Source organism: Panthera tigris, chromosome X (assembly GCF_018350195.1).
Source record: "Panthera tigris isolate Pti1 chromosome X, P.tigris_Pti1_mat1.1, whole genome shotgun sequence".
NCBI lineage: Eukaryota > Metazoa > Chordata > Mammalia > Carnivora > Felidae > Panthera > Panthera tigris.
In genome coordinates, this window is record NC_056677.1 from 19,599,972 (window position 1) to 19,617,625 (window position 17,654).

Consider the following 17,654-nt stretch of genomic DNA (forward strand, 5'->3'; position numbering starts at 1 on the left):
TCGTTTTTTTCCACTATTCCCCATGTCTCCTGTGTTCCCATTCATTTTGCTGAGTGATATATATATAAAAGAACATGGACTCTCTGACTGAAGACAGGATTTCGGTCATTAAAAGAAACTTTCAGAGGGGTAGCTGTGAAAGAACCCCGATGGAATCCATTTCCACATACTCTTCTCCCATATGTATGGTTTCCAAAGTTCTCTTGGCCCAAGAATGACCAGGGAGCACATCCACCATCTCCTCCTTCCCTCTCACTAGCAACATGTCCTATTTCAACCTTCAAGGTCTCACCTATCTTTGCCCCAAAAGGGCAATGAAACCCAGATAAAGGGAATTAAAAGTCACATGGAATAAATCTGTCAAAAGGAAGTGAGGAGTTAGTCACCCACACCATGTGGGAAAGAGGGCTGGGTAAAACAAGGAAATAGGGCTCCCTGAGTGCCACCACCAGCTGACACAAAAGTTGGGACCATACTTCTACTTTAGTATTTGGAGACCGTATAAATCACAATCCAAATGGCAGAGGAAGTACAAAACTAGAGAATGATATACCCTAAATTGAAAGGTTACATACATTAGTCACCAGAATCAAATTATTATCTGAACCTGGAATAAGGTCAAAAGCCAAGAAATAGCCAACTCTTTTCAGGAGGCTTTCAAAATACAAAAGAGGCTCCCAGAGAATACCAAAAGAAGCTATATACCCCGACATGACAGCTGAAGGATAAGTCTGAACTGGAGATAATCCAATATGAAATTCTAGTAAATAACAACAAGGAGGCATTTTCTCCAAAGACAGCTGGAACAGACACACATGTGGCAGTGTTTGCATGCACCCTGACCATAAACGAACAAGGGGACCAAGGGATACTGGCTTACTCCCATTCTGGTTCTAAGGTAAGCAAATGAATGAGGAAATACACTCAACTACCTATAATAGGAGTGTAGTTCAGGTGCTGTAGGTCTGATACATCTATAAAAACCTACCTTGAATAGGATGATATAAGTAACAGGTCCTTAAACGTAAGAGTTTTGCTTGACACTTCAAAGGCCAAAACAATAAAATCAAAGTACTCCATATTATACAGCAAAGTCCTCAGGTACGTTAGTTACCAAAAACACCCAAAAATGGCTCAGCTGCATTAACCCAGTGTACACTTCTAGGACATAAAAACTTGGGTTGAAAGGAGGAAAGGCATCTTGGAGGGAGGTGTCAATGTAGCAGGCATTTCCTTCCCAATTCTGACTCTAGGCCTGCTTCCCTTTGCTTAACTGAGCAATCTAACATTCTATTTATAAAGAAGGTATGAGCTGGGGATATGCCATAGTTAGAGCCCAAATTTATTTTCTAAATTATGTGCTCCACTAGGTCTGGAGTATTGGTTGTTTACTTATCTTAGTCTTTTCTCTGAGAATCCATGCAATTTTCCAACAGCATTAGCTGCTGGGGAATAACCTGGGGCATGAATGATCCAGTGAAAGTCCCACAAAGCTGATGACTACTGTGTTTATTTTCCTGACACCGTTGTCCTGTTGGATATGGTAGGAGGATAAAAATATGAAACACAGTCCAAATGAGAGTCCTTGCATACTGCCTCCATTTGTGATGCAGACAGGGAGGCCAGTGTCATTCTTTGTGAAGCTATCTACTGCATGCATGGTCAGAGATACGCTTGAGAGAAGTTAGGGTGTCAGGTCTAGTTTTTCTGGCTATGAGACATGGAAATCTCTTCTGTACTGGTGTATGGCTCTGAGGATATCTAACAGGCTACCTTGGTCTCATGTGCTGGAATTATTATGTCTTGGTTTGGGGCCAGATTCCGAATCGGAGATAGATTATCATGCCCTGTGTGAGAGTCTACGCAGGTGACCATGGCCCTAACTTGGGCAATTCAGGTCTGATGAACTTTATGATCTTGATGATTCTATTAATTTTCATCTTGGAAGGGTCCCTATCTATATATCTCCACATAGGCACAAAACTACATGTGTATCTTGGGTAATCTGATGATGATTTTTCTCTCTGCAGGGGCTGAGACATGATGATCCAGTCAGCATGCTCCCAGACACCACACTAGACTGCCAACCCATGGATGACTGCCCACGAGTGATTCGAAATGCAAAAAAAATGTATAGTGGAAGATATTTTTTCCAGAGTAAGCAACACAGCCCCTATCTCCACCCGCTGAACAGAATTCCATTTTCTAAGCCATAGCTGCAAGCAGTTTTCTTTGGGGTTAGACAGCTTCCACAGCCCACTACGACCCATCTGTCTTGAACTTACCAATGAGTTCACGAAGCAGAGCCAGGCATCCTCAGAAACCTGGGTGTATCGAAGTCACGAGAGCCTGAGGTGCTGCCATGATCTCTGTATCTGAGACAGCTACATCTGGAGTGTGAATGGACACTTTTTCCTGCACCTCTGAGACACCATTAGAGCCTAAGACTTCCTAAATATAACACTTTCACCTAAAATGTATGTTTCCTAGGTGCCTCGTTAGCGCAGTAGGTAGTGTGTCAGTCTCATAAAATGTATGTTTCTTATACAATACTCACTTTGTTGGTGTTCTCCTTTAAGACCAATGCCATAGTATAAAAGCCAGGGTTTAACAATCCTCGTTCTTGTTTTGTTACTTTCTCGATGTCCACCAGCATCAACAAGCTAACAAGAGTCTCTCAAATTGGGTATAGCATGTGTCAGATTCAAGCAAGGACCATGAACAAATAGGTATTTAGTGCCATTGCTTAGAAGATACATATTTTAGCCACAGGATCCATTCTGCTTAAATGTCGGTCACTGACAATTTCCCTAAAAACACGCCGCACAGATGAGGAGCCTGAGTGAAAGGTTGTCTGTATAGCCTAATGGATCATTTCTAATGTAGGCTGTTGGTCAACTTCAGTGCTTATCTGGTGATCTTATGTAATGGGCTGAGTTGGATCCTCATGTGAAATATAAAGAGCATCCAATATTGAATGGAGTTATCAAATACTCTGCCCTCCTTTGATTTCCCAGAGATTTTAATGCCATCATTTTTGTTCATGAATAGATTCAGATTGTTTCTTGGTACCAGGCCATGGTTTCCATAAAGTTAATCTTGGTAGCCAACCAACAACACTTGTCAGGATTAAGAGTCCATCCCTGGTTACGCAGATATTAGCCCAACTCTCTCAGGTAGATGGTATGCTACCCTTAGTCCTTTCAATCAGGATAATGTAATCATGTGAGGGTACCAAGACCCCTGGTGAGATGTCAGTTCCCTAGGTCTCAGCCTATCCACTGCTGAGAAATCATTAGAGGGTTCAGGCTGTCACAGGCATGCAGCATGAACAGGTATTGTCCTCTGAGTCTCATGGAAGCAAATAAGCTCTGATCTTCTGCTTGCAGTGGGATCTAAAGAAAGCATCGACACATTCACCACTGCGTATCAGGCCCTTCAGTCTGTACAACAGACTATATCGCCATCATGATATCTACAACTACAATGGTAAAGATAAGTGCTGTCACACTGAGCTTACGGCAACCTGCAGTGAGGTGTCAAGAACCAATGGCTTCTATCACTAGACACAGGATGATTGTAGAATGGACTGGGCTCTTTAAACACTCCTGCCTCTAATAGTTCCTTAACAAGTGTAGGGACCTCCTTTTACCATCCCCAACACATGCCAGTATCCTACTTTGCTTTATTTATACTCCATTGCTGGAATGGGAAAACCTGGTAGCTCCCATTTTTCTACTTACTCTACCACCAGTACTATAATTGTAGCATTTCCCCATTGGGAACATTCCTTAAAATTCAAAAGAAGAATTACACATTCTTATCACAACTCTCCCGAGAATACATTCAGCAGTATCAGTTACAGCACTTTCGGTATATTGGCTCAAAAGAGCCTACCCATTAACTCACATCAGTCCATAGTGCAATCTGAGACTTACTTCCACATCAAAAGTAAACTTCTGACTGAGCCCATGGAGACTTCTAGGCACCACAGTGACTTGTGCCCCAGTGTCCCTAGGGGCTGAAAAGTGTGACAACTTCAAGTGCCAACAAGCCCTCAAAACACTTGGATGAGTGTGTCAGATATTTAGAGAAGGAGAGGCCACAACCCTGCCCTTGACCTGTTCATTCTTGAAAACAGAAAAGTCTGGGTAGAAAGGTGGTGCTGAATGTGTTACATTAACATCAATCAGAACGGTACAGATATCAGAATATGATCTAGGTCCTCCTGATCCTCCTATTATGAGCAATGTGGTCATGGCCAAACTGGCTTATAACATGGGGTTGGTCATAGAGAATGGGGTGATCACTCCTCATCTAAGTAACTGGCAGGGCCCCCTCACCTATGAGTCAAGAAGAAAACCTCTAAAATACCACTAGGGTTTTCCGAAATCCATGCTTAATATCAGTTCTTTGCAACTCAATTTAAAAGCAGATCTTGGGCTGCCTGGGTGGCTCAGTCAGTTAAGCATCCAACTCTTGATTTCAGCTCAGTTCATGATCTCATGGTTCATGGGTTCGAGCCCCATATCAGGCTCTGTGCTGATAGCACAGGGATCCTCTTGCTTGGGATCCTCTCTCTCCCCCTCTCTTTCTGCTCCTCCTCTGCTTGCACTCACTCTCTCTTTTGCGCTCTCTCTCTCTCAAAATAAATAAATAAATATTTTTAAAAAGCAGATCTTAGTACATTTTGATGTAACCAACTATCCCTTGTCACCAAACACTTCATCCGTGAGGTTGGCTACTGGCCCACAGATCCCATTCCATATTGGATGGATCAACCTGCTGAGTGTCACCTATATTTTTACAAAAGGGCTTTGTGACCTTATCAGTTTCCAGGAGAAGAGAGTTAAACACACACACACACACACACACACACACACACACACACACACAAAGACTCATAAATGGAGAGAACAAACTGGTGGTTGTCAGAGGGGTAGGGGGTAGGGAGATAGGTGAAATAGGCAAAAGGGACTAAGAGGTACAAACTTCCAGTTATAAAATAAGTAAATCATGGAGATGAAAAGTACAGCATATGGAATATAGTCAGTAATACTGTAATAACCCTGTATGGTGACAGATGGTGACTACACTTACTGCAGCGAGTATTTCATAATGTATAGAATTGCTGAATCACTATGTTCTACACCTGAAGCTAACGAAACATTGTGTATCAACCATACTTCAGAAAGAAAGGGGAGGGGAGGGCAAGGGAGGGCAGGGGAGGGCAGGAGAGGGCAGGGGAGGGGAGGACAAGGCAAGAAAAAACAAAATTCATGGAGTCAATCTGTCAAAATCAGGTGGGATAGAGACCCATGTAGTGGTGCCTCATATTAAGAGACAACTTTTAGACCAATTTTGTAGTAGACACAACTATTCTCTCAGGAATATAGAACACTAGAGTGCATAAAAGACAGAAATTGTTCTTTAATGTGGGATTCGATTCTGTGTATGAAATCACTATGCCCTCAATTTTGTTGAAAATTGTAAGCCTCCTCTCTGATGGGCATCCAAGGCTATACAGAATGACACCTTCCACTTGCCAATCAACAAGATATTATTAACCTTGAAAACTTTGGACATCAGAGAAATTTTTCTGATGCAATATAAATATTCAAAATTTTAAAAATAGCACATTTTAATACCAGTTACACATAAGTGGACAGCATCTCAATGGCACCATAATTTTTCATTTTTTACCTTTTCACTGCAACTTCTCCCAGCTGCACTCAGACACATTTTTCATAAACACAAATCATAAATACTTTCTCACAGACACTACAACACAAGCGTCAACAATACATGTACTTTCTCCAAGTGGAAGCCCAGGGACAAGAGGGAAGGGAACACAGGGATAAGAAATGACGCCAGTAAACACAGGTTGTTCATACTTTCATTCCATTTCAGGGCACAAGGACACTTTTATCAACAACTAGGCACCAATTAGCTGATTCTGATCTTACCTCTTGCTACCTAACCCTCCAAGCTTTTTTCAACAAGTAGAATATGTTATTAGATGCCAGAGAATCTATCTTACTACCAAGCTGGCCCACACACCTTGGAAGAGGTTGGACAGAAGAAGGACCCTTATGCTTCCCCCTCACCTACCATGTAGACACAGGTAGGCTACCAGATCCAAGAGATCTATATCTCTCATAACCTGGCCTGCACTGCTCTACTTATGTGGGGGAAGTCTTCATCCCTCCTAACCCACCCTTGCTTTATGGCCAGATCAGGAAAGTTTCATGTCATCCAACGACTCAGCCAGGGTATTCTCAAGTACCACACATCCCAGATGATTTATCCATCCTAAAATGGAATATATATTGTCCCTTTCATCCACCACTTAGGTGGCACCATGTACTAAGAGATGCTAGGAAACCTAATCAGACACGAATCTGGCCAGTGCGGCCTTTTGTCTAAAAGGTGGAGGCACTATAACTTTACTAGTCATAAATTCAGTCACTGAAAGCACAAAGACATGCAAGGCAAAGGAAAAGGCTCAACTATTTAACACTTAAAAATATAAACATTCCTTTTATATTTTGACACTTTACTATCTAAAAGCCCAGCAAAAATAAGAATGAGGCAAGAGGGCCAGCTCCCTGTGATTGCTGTCTCACCCGCCAAGAAGGACAACAGGATAACAAAAGGGGACAAATGTCTTCACCGCAAGCTACAGGATACCCCCTTGTGGGCTTCTGGACTGCAGCTAAGTGGTTTCCTATTCTGTGGCTCTATACTTAAGGGAAGGCTAGGCAGAAATCTCTGTATCTTAGCAAACTCTGGAAGGGATGAATACAGTACCTCATGAGGGGTGAGGACTGGAACAGCCGGCTCCCGTGCAGCGGCGCAGAAAGCTTCACTCATGCTGCCCGGACTTAGAGTGGCGCAGGGCCTAGCGTGTGACTCAAGTGAAAGAAAAGCTAGGGTTGAAGCTGTCGCGCCGAGTGAGAACAAAATAAGCCTGTTTTCAGAGGTAACTGCACTTCCATCGGCCACAGAAGAAAAAATGTCTTTTCCGAGCTCAACATGAGCTCTCTGAAACAGACTAACTGGACATTTCCTCGTCTTTCATGGAGGAGGGACAAAGGTTACTTCCCCCTGTGTTATTGACCAGGACAGTGACAAAGAGCTTCAGAAAACTGAACTGGAGTTAGGGGGACATCAGCACTAGTGTATGACACATGCAAATGAAGTCAAGAGTCTAGGACTGTAAATACACGGGCAAAAGACACAATCAACAGACTTGCTTATAAGCGAACGGCACTTTCACCACACACAGTTCTGTTTTCCATGGTCGACATGAGAACCCAATAAAACTAAGTGTACTCAGATTATTTTGAAAGGAAAGCACAGAGAAGAAGCACAGGAGGGCTAGATGACCACCACAGAAGAGTGAGACTAAAGAAGCTAAAAGGGACTCCTGTGGCAGGTCAGGAGAAAGGTGCTGAATGGGGCGGCAGCCCACAGGCTGAGAACCTTTTAGGAAGCTCCAACTGTGCCTGGGAAGCATTAGCTCAAGATCCATACTGCTAACTTCGCTGCAAACTGCACCCCACCACCTGCAGAAAAATGGGATGTGCTCTCCACGGTCCACATATGGATCCACACAAAGGGAATGCGATGGGTATTTTCTCCACGCTCACGAGGGAGGCATGAAGACTACCTGAACTTTGTTCCAAGCAAACAGCAAACAGCTGCAGGAAGCTTGTCTTTTTCTTTCCCTCAGAAAATCCTTAATTTATTTACATTTGTGTTATCCAGTCACTTTGTAGGGTCATTTACTTTTACACACTCAAAGTCATCAGACCTACATATTTCATTCTTTGGTACTGTCTTGAAAGAAGCATACACTTGCCGACACATGTTTCTGCCACATTCTTTGCTTCCCCCAACAGGCAAGTTCAGACTCAGGAAGCAAAAGTCCAGTGGAAAGTACCAGAACCAAGGGAAGACTATTTGCCTCATCACACATTCCACAAAATACTTTCTTGGAATCTGCTGTGTGTATAAGATGGTATCCTACTCCCACGCATGTAACCTTTGTCTTTCTGAAAATCAAATCTGATTCTACAAGGAAACCACAAAAACAAAAATACTGTTCTCTCAAGTTATACTGGATTTGATTTCAAAAGGAAAAAAAATCTGGCACAAAAGAGACACTCAGACCAATGGCACAGAATAGAGAACCCAGAAACGGATCCACAAACATATGGCCAACTAATCTGTGACAAAGCAGGAAAGAATATCCACTGGAATAAAGACAGTCTCCTCAGCAAATGGTGCTGAGAAAACTGGACAGTGACATGCAGGAAAATGAAACTGGACCGCTTTATTACACCATACACAAAAATAAACTCAAAATGGATGAAACACCTAAATGTAAGACATCAAAATCCTCAAGGAGAAAGCAGGCAAAAACCTCTTTGACCTCGGCCCAGCAACTTCTTACTCAACACGTCTCCGGAGGCAAGGGAAACAAAAGCAAAAATGAACTATTGGGACCACATCAAAATGAAAAGCTTCTGCATAGCGAAGGAAACCATCAGCAAAACTAAAAGGTAACTGACGGAATGGGAGAAGATATTTGCAAACAACATATCAGATAAAGGGTTAGTATCCAAAATCTACAGAGAACTTATCAAACTCAACACCCAAAAAACAAATAATCCAGTGAAGAAATGGGCAAAAGAAATGATATGGACACTTCTCCAAAGAAGACATCCAGATGGCCAACTGACACATGAAAAGATGTTCAACATCACTCATCATCAGGGAAATACAAACCAAAACCACAATGAGATACCACCTCACACCTGTCAGAATGGCTAACATGAACAACTCAGGCAACAACAGATGTTGGCGAGGATGCGGAGAAAGAGGATCTCTTTTGCATTGTTGGTGGCAATGCAAACTGGTGCAGCCACTCTGGAAAACAGTATGGAGGTTCCTCAAAAAACTAAAAATAGAACTACCCTACCACCCAGCAATTGCACTACTAGGTATTTATCCACGGGATACACGTGTGCTGTTTCGAAGGGACACACGCACCCCAATGTTTATAGCAGCACTATCAACAATAGCCAATGTATGGAAAGAGCCCAAATGTCCATCAACAGATGAATAAAGAAGTGGTGTATATATATACAATGAAGTATTACTCAGCAATCAAAAAGAATGAAATCTTGCCATTTGAAACTACGTGGATGGAATTGGAGGGTATTATGCTAAGTGAAATGAGTCAGTCAGAGAAAGACAGATATCATATGACTTCACTCATACGAGGACTTTAAGAGACAAAACAGATGAACATAAGGGAAGGGAAGCAAAAATAATATAAAAACAGGGAGGGGGACAAAACATAAGAGACTCTTAAATATGGAGAACAAACAGAGGGTTGCTGGAGGGGTTGTGGGAGGAGGGATGGGCTCAATGGGTAAGGGGCATTAAGGAATCTACTGAAATCGTTGTTGTACCATATGCTAACTAACTTGGATGTAAGTTAAAAAATAAATAATTAATTAAAAAAGGAAAAAATCAAGCTAGTTTAAAAAATTGTAAACTGTCCCACATCAAGTATCTAACCATTCGTGGAAGTTGGCTTTTCTATCTCAGTTTTTAACCAAAGGTAGCAGAGGCTTTACTTATAAGAAAAAAAAAAAAGTTTAAGTACAACTAAGCTACATAAATTATACTAGTGTTTTATTTTGTTTTGTTCTAATCTATCTGGAACTTCTGTTCTTTTCAGTCCTCACTAACTTTCCTGACTATCCTGAACTGAAATTTTCTTTGCTAAGGTTATCTTTGACCTCTGACTTCCCCAACCCCAGACTTTTTATAGCACTTGTTACGTGATCCATCTATGACATTTAACCCAACCAGCTATTTTCTCTGTGGAAACTGCTGCCGCTGGCTTCTGTGACATCATTCATGGGCCCCTCTCCTGGTCTTTCTAGCTACTTTTTTCCAGTCTCCTTTAGTCTCTCTTTTTATTTATTTCTTAATTACTGGTTTTCCCTGCGGTTCCATTCTTGACCCTATTGTTTCCATATATATTCCCTGGGCAACTTGACTAAGCCATGAATCAAAGTATCACATGAACACTGATGAATCTACAATTTCAAACTCCAGCTCTGTCTACCTGCCCTGCTCAATGTTTTTCAGACATTTTGAACTTAATAGGTCCCAAGTACAGCATTTCTTTTTTTACTTTCTTCCCCTGCTGCCCTTAGACCTGCTTATTCTCTTCCTGTATTTTCTATCCTACAGCACAATCATCTGTTGTGGAGCCCACTAAAATCTTTTTAAGTGAGGTTGTGCTAGACTCCCTTCCCTCCAGGACGTCACTAATGTTCTTTCTCTACCTGCAACATTCTCAGAGGGCTCTTCCCTTAGTTAACTCTTAAATATCCTACATTTTCCATGCTAATTTCTCAAAGATGCTCTCTTAGCTTTATTTTCCAAAAGCTGTTTTAAAACTGACTTTTCCTTCTTAGATTTTAGCACAGCACAAAACAATACACACACTTGAGTGGTTATTAAATAAATGACTATGTTTTTCACTTCCCCACTATTTTCCAAAAACACAGCAGACATATTTATTTTGGTCCATCATTTTATCAAGCACAGTCACTGGCACATGGAATGCTCTTAATAAATCCTCCTGGATATTGAATAAGTGACTTCTAGGTACCTCCTAGGCAGAAGTCCTCAGCATTCCTTGCCCACCATCAGCCTCACCTCCATCCACCAAACTATTAGTATGGTTACTTTTTAAATACAAATATGAATGATTCTCCCACTCTGGAATCTCCAGTGACTCCCAAATTTCTCTAGGAACAAATTTAAACTGCTAAGCCTGGTCTACAAGATTATGGACAATGTGACATGAATCTTCAGGAAGCTTGTCTTATCTCCCCTGGAGCTGGGAAACACATGAAGCAGTGTCTGACTCAGGTGAGTGAATTCCACACCCGGGGCTGGAGCTTCCTTGAGAAAGGCACAGTGAGGTGTGTGGTTGGCCAAATGAATGACACGATTGCACAAGGCCACACTGGAAAGACGGGGCCTCATTAGGACACACAAACTTGGGCACCTGCCCATCCCCGGGCTGAGCCCAGGGCAGCTGAATCCCAACATACCACATCAAAACGAGAAAACTGAATAAAAATTTGGAAACTTTTGTTTGCCAAAATGAAGGACTGCCCACACTGGCAAGCTAACAGTGACTAGATACATGAGCTACTATGCATTTGAAAGCCAACAAATGCCACATCTTTTTTTTTTTATTTTTTTTTTAACGTTTATTTATTTTTGAGACAGAGAGAGACAGAGCATGAATGGGGGAGGGTCAGAGAGAGGGAGACACAGAATTGAAACAGGCTCCGGGCTCCGAGCCGTCAGCACAGGGGCCCGATGCGGGGCTCGAACTCACGGACCGCGAGATCGTGACCTGAGCCGAAGTCGGCGCTCAACCGACTGAGCCACCCAGGCGCCCCAAATGCCACATCTTTTTAAGGAGCCTACAAATACATAACACAGGCTCCCTGGAAAACCCATAGGCTTAAGCACCCAGGTGTGAATGTTAAGGGACAAATCCACACTGGAGATGATAATCAATATAAAAAATTCTTTCTGAGAACAACCAGAAGACTTTGAGCCAGCAGACAGAAGGGAAGCAATATATGGGAGGGTTTGCACGAACCCCTACAACTCCTAGAATGATGGGATGAAGGGATACTGGCTTCCCTTCTATGTGAAATATTTAAAGTGGATGAGGAAATGCACCCACAGGGCGTACAATTAAGCGTACAGTGGGAGAAGATGCTCTGGGGCAGGCATATACCTGAAAGCCTGCCTTGGGAAAAATTTTGAAAGCAAAATGACCTTGATACAAGTATATGCAGATGCCCCAAGGACCAAACTGAAAATTGCCACAAACCTCAAATTCTAAAGTAAGCACTGTAATACCCAACGAAACCAGTTGTGATGGCATTAGCCCACTCACTACCTAAGGATGTAAAAACTGAGGTGGAAGCAGGAGGAAAGATATTTTGGACAGAACTGAGAATGTGGGGGCATTTTCTACCTGCCTGTAAATCTGTGCTCCCTCCCTTTCTACTCAACCCTATAATTACATTTTCTATTTAAATGGGAGGTACCTGCTGGGGAAATGACACATTTAGAACCCAAACTGACTTTCTTTAGTGTGTGCTCCACTGGGGGCCATACATGACGTGTGCACTTCTCTTCATGTTTTTTCTTTAAGAACCCAAGCCATCCTTCAATGGCACCTGCTTCTGGGAAATGACAATGGATATGAATAGTCCATCAAATGTCCCACGGAGTTCCCCACTGCTGGATATTTTGCCACAAATGTGGCACCATTATTTGATGGCTGTCCCAGGCAAATGCAAATTTAAAACACAGTCCAATTAACAGTACTTGCATGTGATGTTCATGGGGCGTTCACAATAATACTCAGAAAATGGATCTACCACTCTCCATGCCCAGTGGTAATCTTGAGAGGAGAGCAGAGCGCTTGGTCTGCCACATCTGTTCTGGAAACTGGAGATCCCCTACTAGACTGTGCAGCTAACATTCTAGGCATGTCTGCCAGGCTTCCTTAGCCTGATGTGCTGGAATCACTAGGACTTGTTTTCGGGACAGGGCCTAACTTATAGATGTATTACCATTTTGGGGGTTTTTTGTTTTTTTGGTTTTTTGTTTTTTTGTTTTTTTGGTTTTTTTTGGCCAATTCTATCCAGGTAAGCATGGTCTTAAGCTGGGCAGTGCAGGTATCATGAGCTTGTTGATTCCATTGATTTTTGTCTTCAAAAAGTCGTTATCTGTGTTCCACATGGAGCATGAAAAAGAGGTGTTTATCTCATGCAATCAGAAGATCATGTTTGCCATGACAGAGGCTGAGACATGAGAACCTGGGCATGGCCTTACCAGGCACCAGTCCACACTGAAAGCACATGAGCACAAACCCTAACTTGGTCAAAAATGAACAATGTGTGGAGCACCTGGGTGGCTAAGCTGGTTAAGCATCTGACTCTTAACCTCAAGGTCGTGAATTTGAGCCCCACGCTGGGAATGAAGCCTACATTAAAAAAAATTAACAATGTGCATTTTGGGAAAGAGGGTGTTCAAGGCAAGCCACCACAGCCCAGACCCCACCCAATGAGCAGTATTCCCTTTTTTCTTTTCTTTTTTAAAACATGTCTATTTAGGGGCACCTGGGTGGCTCAGTCGGTTGAGCGACCAACTTCGGCTCAGGTCATGATCTCACGGTCTGTGAGTTCGAGCCCCGCGGCGGGCTCTGTGCTGCCAGCTCAGAGCCTGGAGCCTGCTTCTGATTCTGTGTCTCCCTCTCTCTCTGACCCTCCCCCACTCATGCTCTGTCTCTCTCTGCCTCAGAAATAAATAAACATTTAAAAAAAATTAAAATAAAATAAAATAAAACATGTCTATTTATCTTGAGAGAGAGAGAGAGCGGGAGCAAGAGAGGGGGCAGAGGGAGAGAGAGAGAATCTTAATAGATCTAAAAGAAAGACAGATACCATATGTTTTCACTCTTATGTGGATCCTGAGAAACTTACCAGAAGACCATGGGGGAGGGGAAGGAAAAAAAAAAAGGTGAGGGAGGGAGCCAAAACATAAGAGACTCTTAAAAACTGAGAACAAACTGAGGGTTAATGGGAGGTGGGAGGGAGGGGAGGGAGGGTGATGGGTACTGAGGAGGGCACCTGTTGGGATGAGCACTGGGTGTTGTATGGAAACCAATTTGACAATAAATTTCATATTTTAAAAAAAAATTTTAATTAAAAAAAATTTTAAAATAGATCTAAGAGAGATCTCTAAGAGAGATCTTAAGAGAGAATATATATATTATATATATCATTACCATGTCCACCACAGTGAAAGCTGCCTCCAGTCTACAGAACAAACTCTTTGATTACTATGATATATGGATGTTCAAGTTCAAAGAGGACTAAAAAAAAAGAAACACACACAAAAAAGTACTCCCCCATTCAGCTATGATACAGCACAGTGAGGCATCTAACACTAATGCCTTTTCACAGACCTCACAGAGTGGTTGTAGGGTGGTATAATCTAAGCACTCTCTCTCCATTAGTTCTTTGCTCATTATAGAGTCATCCTTTCACCCATATGCTCCCTTCCCCTGACATCCCGGTATCCTACACTACTTTAATGGTACCTACTACGTGGCATAATACCCTCTAGTTCCATCCAAGTTGTTGAAAATGGCAAAATGACATTCTTTTTCATCGCCAAGTAGTATTCCATTGTACATATAAACGACATCTTCTTTATCCATTCATCGGTTGATGGACGTTTGGGCTCTTTCCATAATTTGGCTATTGATAGTACTGCTATAAACTCTGGGGTGCATGTGCCCCTTTGAATCAGCACTTTTGTATCCTTTGGATAAATACCTAGTAGTACAATTGCTGGGTCATAGGGTAGGTCTATTTTTAATTTTTGAGGAACCTCCACACTGTTTTCCAGAGTGGCTGTAGCAATTTGCATTCTCTCCAAAAGTGCAAGAAGGTTCCCCTTTCTCTGCATCCTCACCAACATTTTTTGTTTCCTGAGTTGTTAATGTTAGCAATTCTGACAGATGTGAAGTGGTATCTCATTACGGGTTTGATTTGTATTTCCCTGATGAGGAGCAACATTGAGCATCTTTTCATGTGTCTGTTAGCCATCTGGATGTCTTCTTTGGAAAAGTGTCTATTCATGTCTTCAGCCCATTTCTTCACTGGATTATTTGTTTTTTGGGGTGTTGAGCTAGGTAAGTTCTTAATAGCCTTTGGATACTAACCCTTTATCCAATATGTCATTTGCAAATATCTTCTCCCATTCTGTCAGTTGCCTTGTAGTTTTGTAGATTGTTTCTTTTGCTGTGCAGAAGCTTTTTATCTTGATGAGGTGCCAATAGTTCATTTTTGCTTTTATTTCCCTTGCCTGCAGAGCCATGTCAAGTAAGAAGTTGTTGTGATCGAGGTCAAAGAGGTTGCTGCCTGTTTTCTCCTCTAGGAATTTGATGGTTTCCTGTCTCACATTTAGGTCTTTCACCATTTTGAACTTATTTTTGTATATGGTGTAAGAAAGTGGTCCAGTTTCATTCTTCTGCATGTTGCTTCCAGTTCTCCCACTACCATTTGCTAAAGAGACTGTCTTTTTTCCACTGAATATTCTTTCCTGCTTTGTCAAAGATTAGTTGGCCATACGTTTGTGGGTCCATATCTGGGTTCTCTGTTCTATTGCGTTGATGTTATGTGTCTCTTTTTGCCAATACCATACTGCCTTGGTGATTACAGCTTTGTAATACAAGTTCAAGTCCCGAACTGTGATGCCTTCAGCTTTGGTTTTCTTTTTCAACATGACTTCGGCTATTTAGGGTCTTTTGTGGTTCCATACAAATTTTAGGATTGTTTGTTCTAGCTCTGGGGGAAATGCTGGTGTTATTTTGATAGGGATTGCATTGAACGTATAGACTGCTTTGGGTAGTATCAACATTTTAACAATATTTTTACTTCAATCCATGAGCATGGCTGGGGAAGCCTGGTGGGATCCTGGCTGTGTACTCATTCCACTATCATTGTTCTAATAGTAGCATTTCCTCCACTGGAACATCCCTGCAGTCAAGAAAGAATTACATGCACATAACAAAACTCTTCCCACAATACACTCAGCAGTATCACTTACAACATTTTGTGTATATAATGGCTGAAAGGGCCCAGCTTTAAAATCACATCAGTCTCCATTCCAAAGTAAGAATAACAAAGAAATGGAAAGACATTACATGGTCATAGATTAAAAGAACAAATACTGTTAAAATGTCTATATTAGTCAAAGCAATCTACACATTTAATGCAATCTCTATCAAAATACCAAAGGCATTTTTCACAGAGCTAGAACCAACAATCCTAAAATTTGTATGGAACCAGAGAAGACCCCCAAGATAGCCAAAGTAACCTTGAAAAAAAGGAGCAAAGTTGAAGGCATCACAATTGCAGACTTCAAGGTATATTACAAAGCTGTAGTGATCAAGACAGTATGCTACTGACACAAAAATAGACACATAGATCAATGGAACAGAACAGAAAACCCAAAAATGAACCCACAACTATAGGTCAATTAATCACTGACAAAGCAGGGCAGAATATCCTATGAGAAAAATAATGTCTCTGCAACAAATGGTGTTGGGAAAACTGGACAGCAACATGCAACAGAATGAAACTGGACTACTTGACTACCATACACAAAAATAAATTCAGAATGGATGAATGACCTAAATGTGAGACCTGAAACCATAAAAATCCCAGAAGAGAACACAGGCAGCAATGTCTCTGACATCAGCCATAGCGACTTCTCTCTAGATATGTCTCTGGAGGCAAGGGAAACAAAGCAAAAATAAACTAGTAGGACTATATCAAAATAAAAAGCTTCTGCACAGCAAAGAAAATAATCAACAAAACTCAAAGGCAACCTATGTAATGGGAAAAGATATTTGCAAATGACAAATCTGATCAAGGGTTAATGTCCAAAATATATAAAGAACTTCTAAAACTCAACACCCAGAAAATAAATAATCCATTTAAAACATGGGCAGAAAACATTAATAGATATTGTTCAAAGAAGACATACAGATGGCCAACAGACACATGAAAAGATGTTCAACATTAATGATCATCAAGGAAATGCAAATCAAAACTACAATGAGATATCACCTCACACCTGTCAAAATGGCTAAAATAACAGCACAAGAAACAACAGGTGCTTGCGAGGATGGGGAGAAAGGGGAACCCTCTTGCACTGTTGGTGGGAATGCAAACTGGAGCAGCCACTCATGAAAAACAGTATGGACGTTCCTCAAAACGTTAAAAATAAAACTACTCTATGATCCTGCAACTGCACTACTGGATATTTGCCCAAAGAATACAAATATACTAATTCAAAGGGATACATGCACCCCAATGTTTATACATAAAGCAGCATTATCTACAATATTTCTACATTATTTCCAAATCTACATTATTTCCAAATTATGGAAACAGGCCAAGTATCCATCGACTGATGAATGAATAAAGAAGATGTAGTGGTGGGGTGCCTGGGTGGCTCAGTCGGTTGAGCGACCGACTTCGGCTCAGGTCATGATCTCATGGTTTGTGAGTTCGAGCCCCGCGTTGGGCTCTGTGCTGACAGCTCAGAGTCTGGAGCCTTCTTCTGGTTCTGTGTCTCCCTCTCTCTCTGCCCCTCCCCTGCTCATGCTCTGTCTCTGTCTCAGAAATAAATAAATATTAAAAAAAAATTAAAAAAAAAAAGAAGATGTAGTGGGTACACACACACACACACACACACACACACACAAGAATATTACTCAGCCATAAAAAGGAATGAAATCTTACCATTTGCGATGACATGGTTGGAACTAGAGAGTATTATGCTAAGCAAAATAAGTCAGAGAAAAACAAATACCATATGATTTCCCTGATAACTGCGATTTAACAAACAAAACAAACAAGCAAAGGTAAAAAGAGAAAGAGGCAAACCAAGAAATAGACTCTTAACTACAGAGAACAAATGATGGTTCCCAAAGGGGAGGTGGGTCGGGG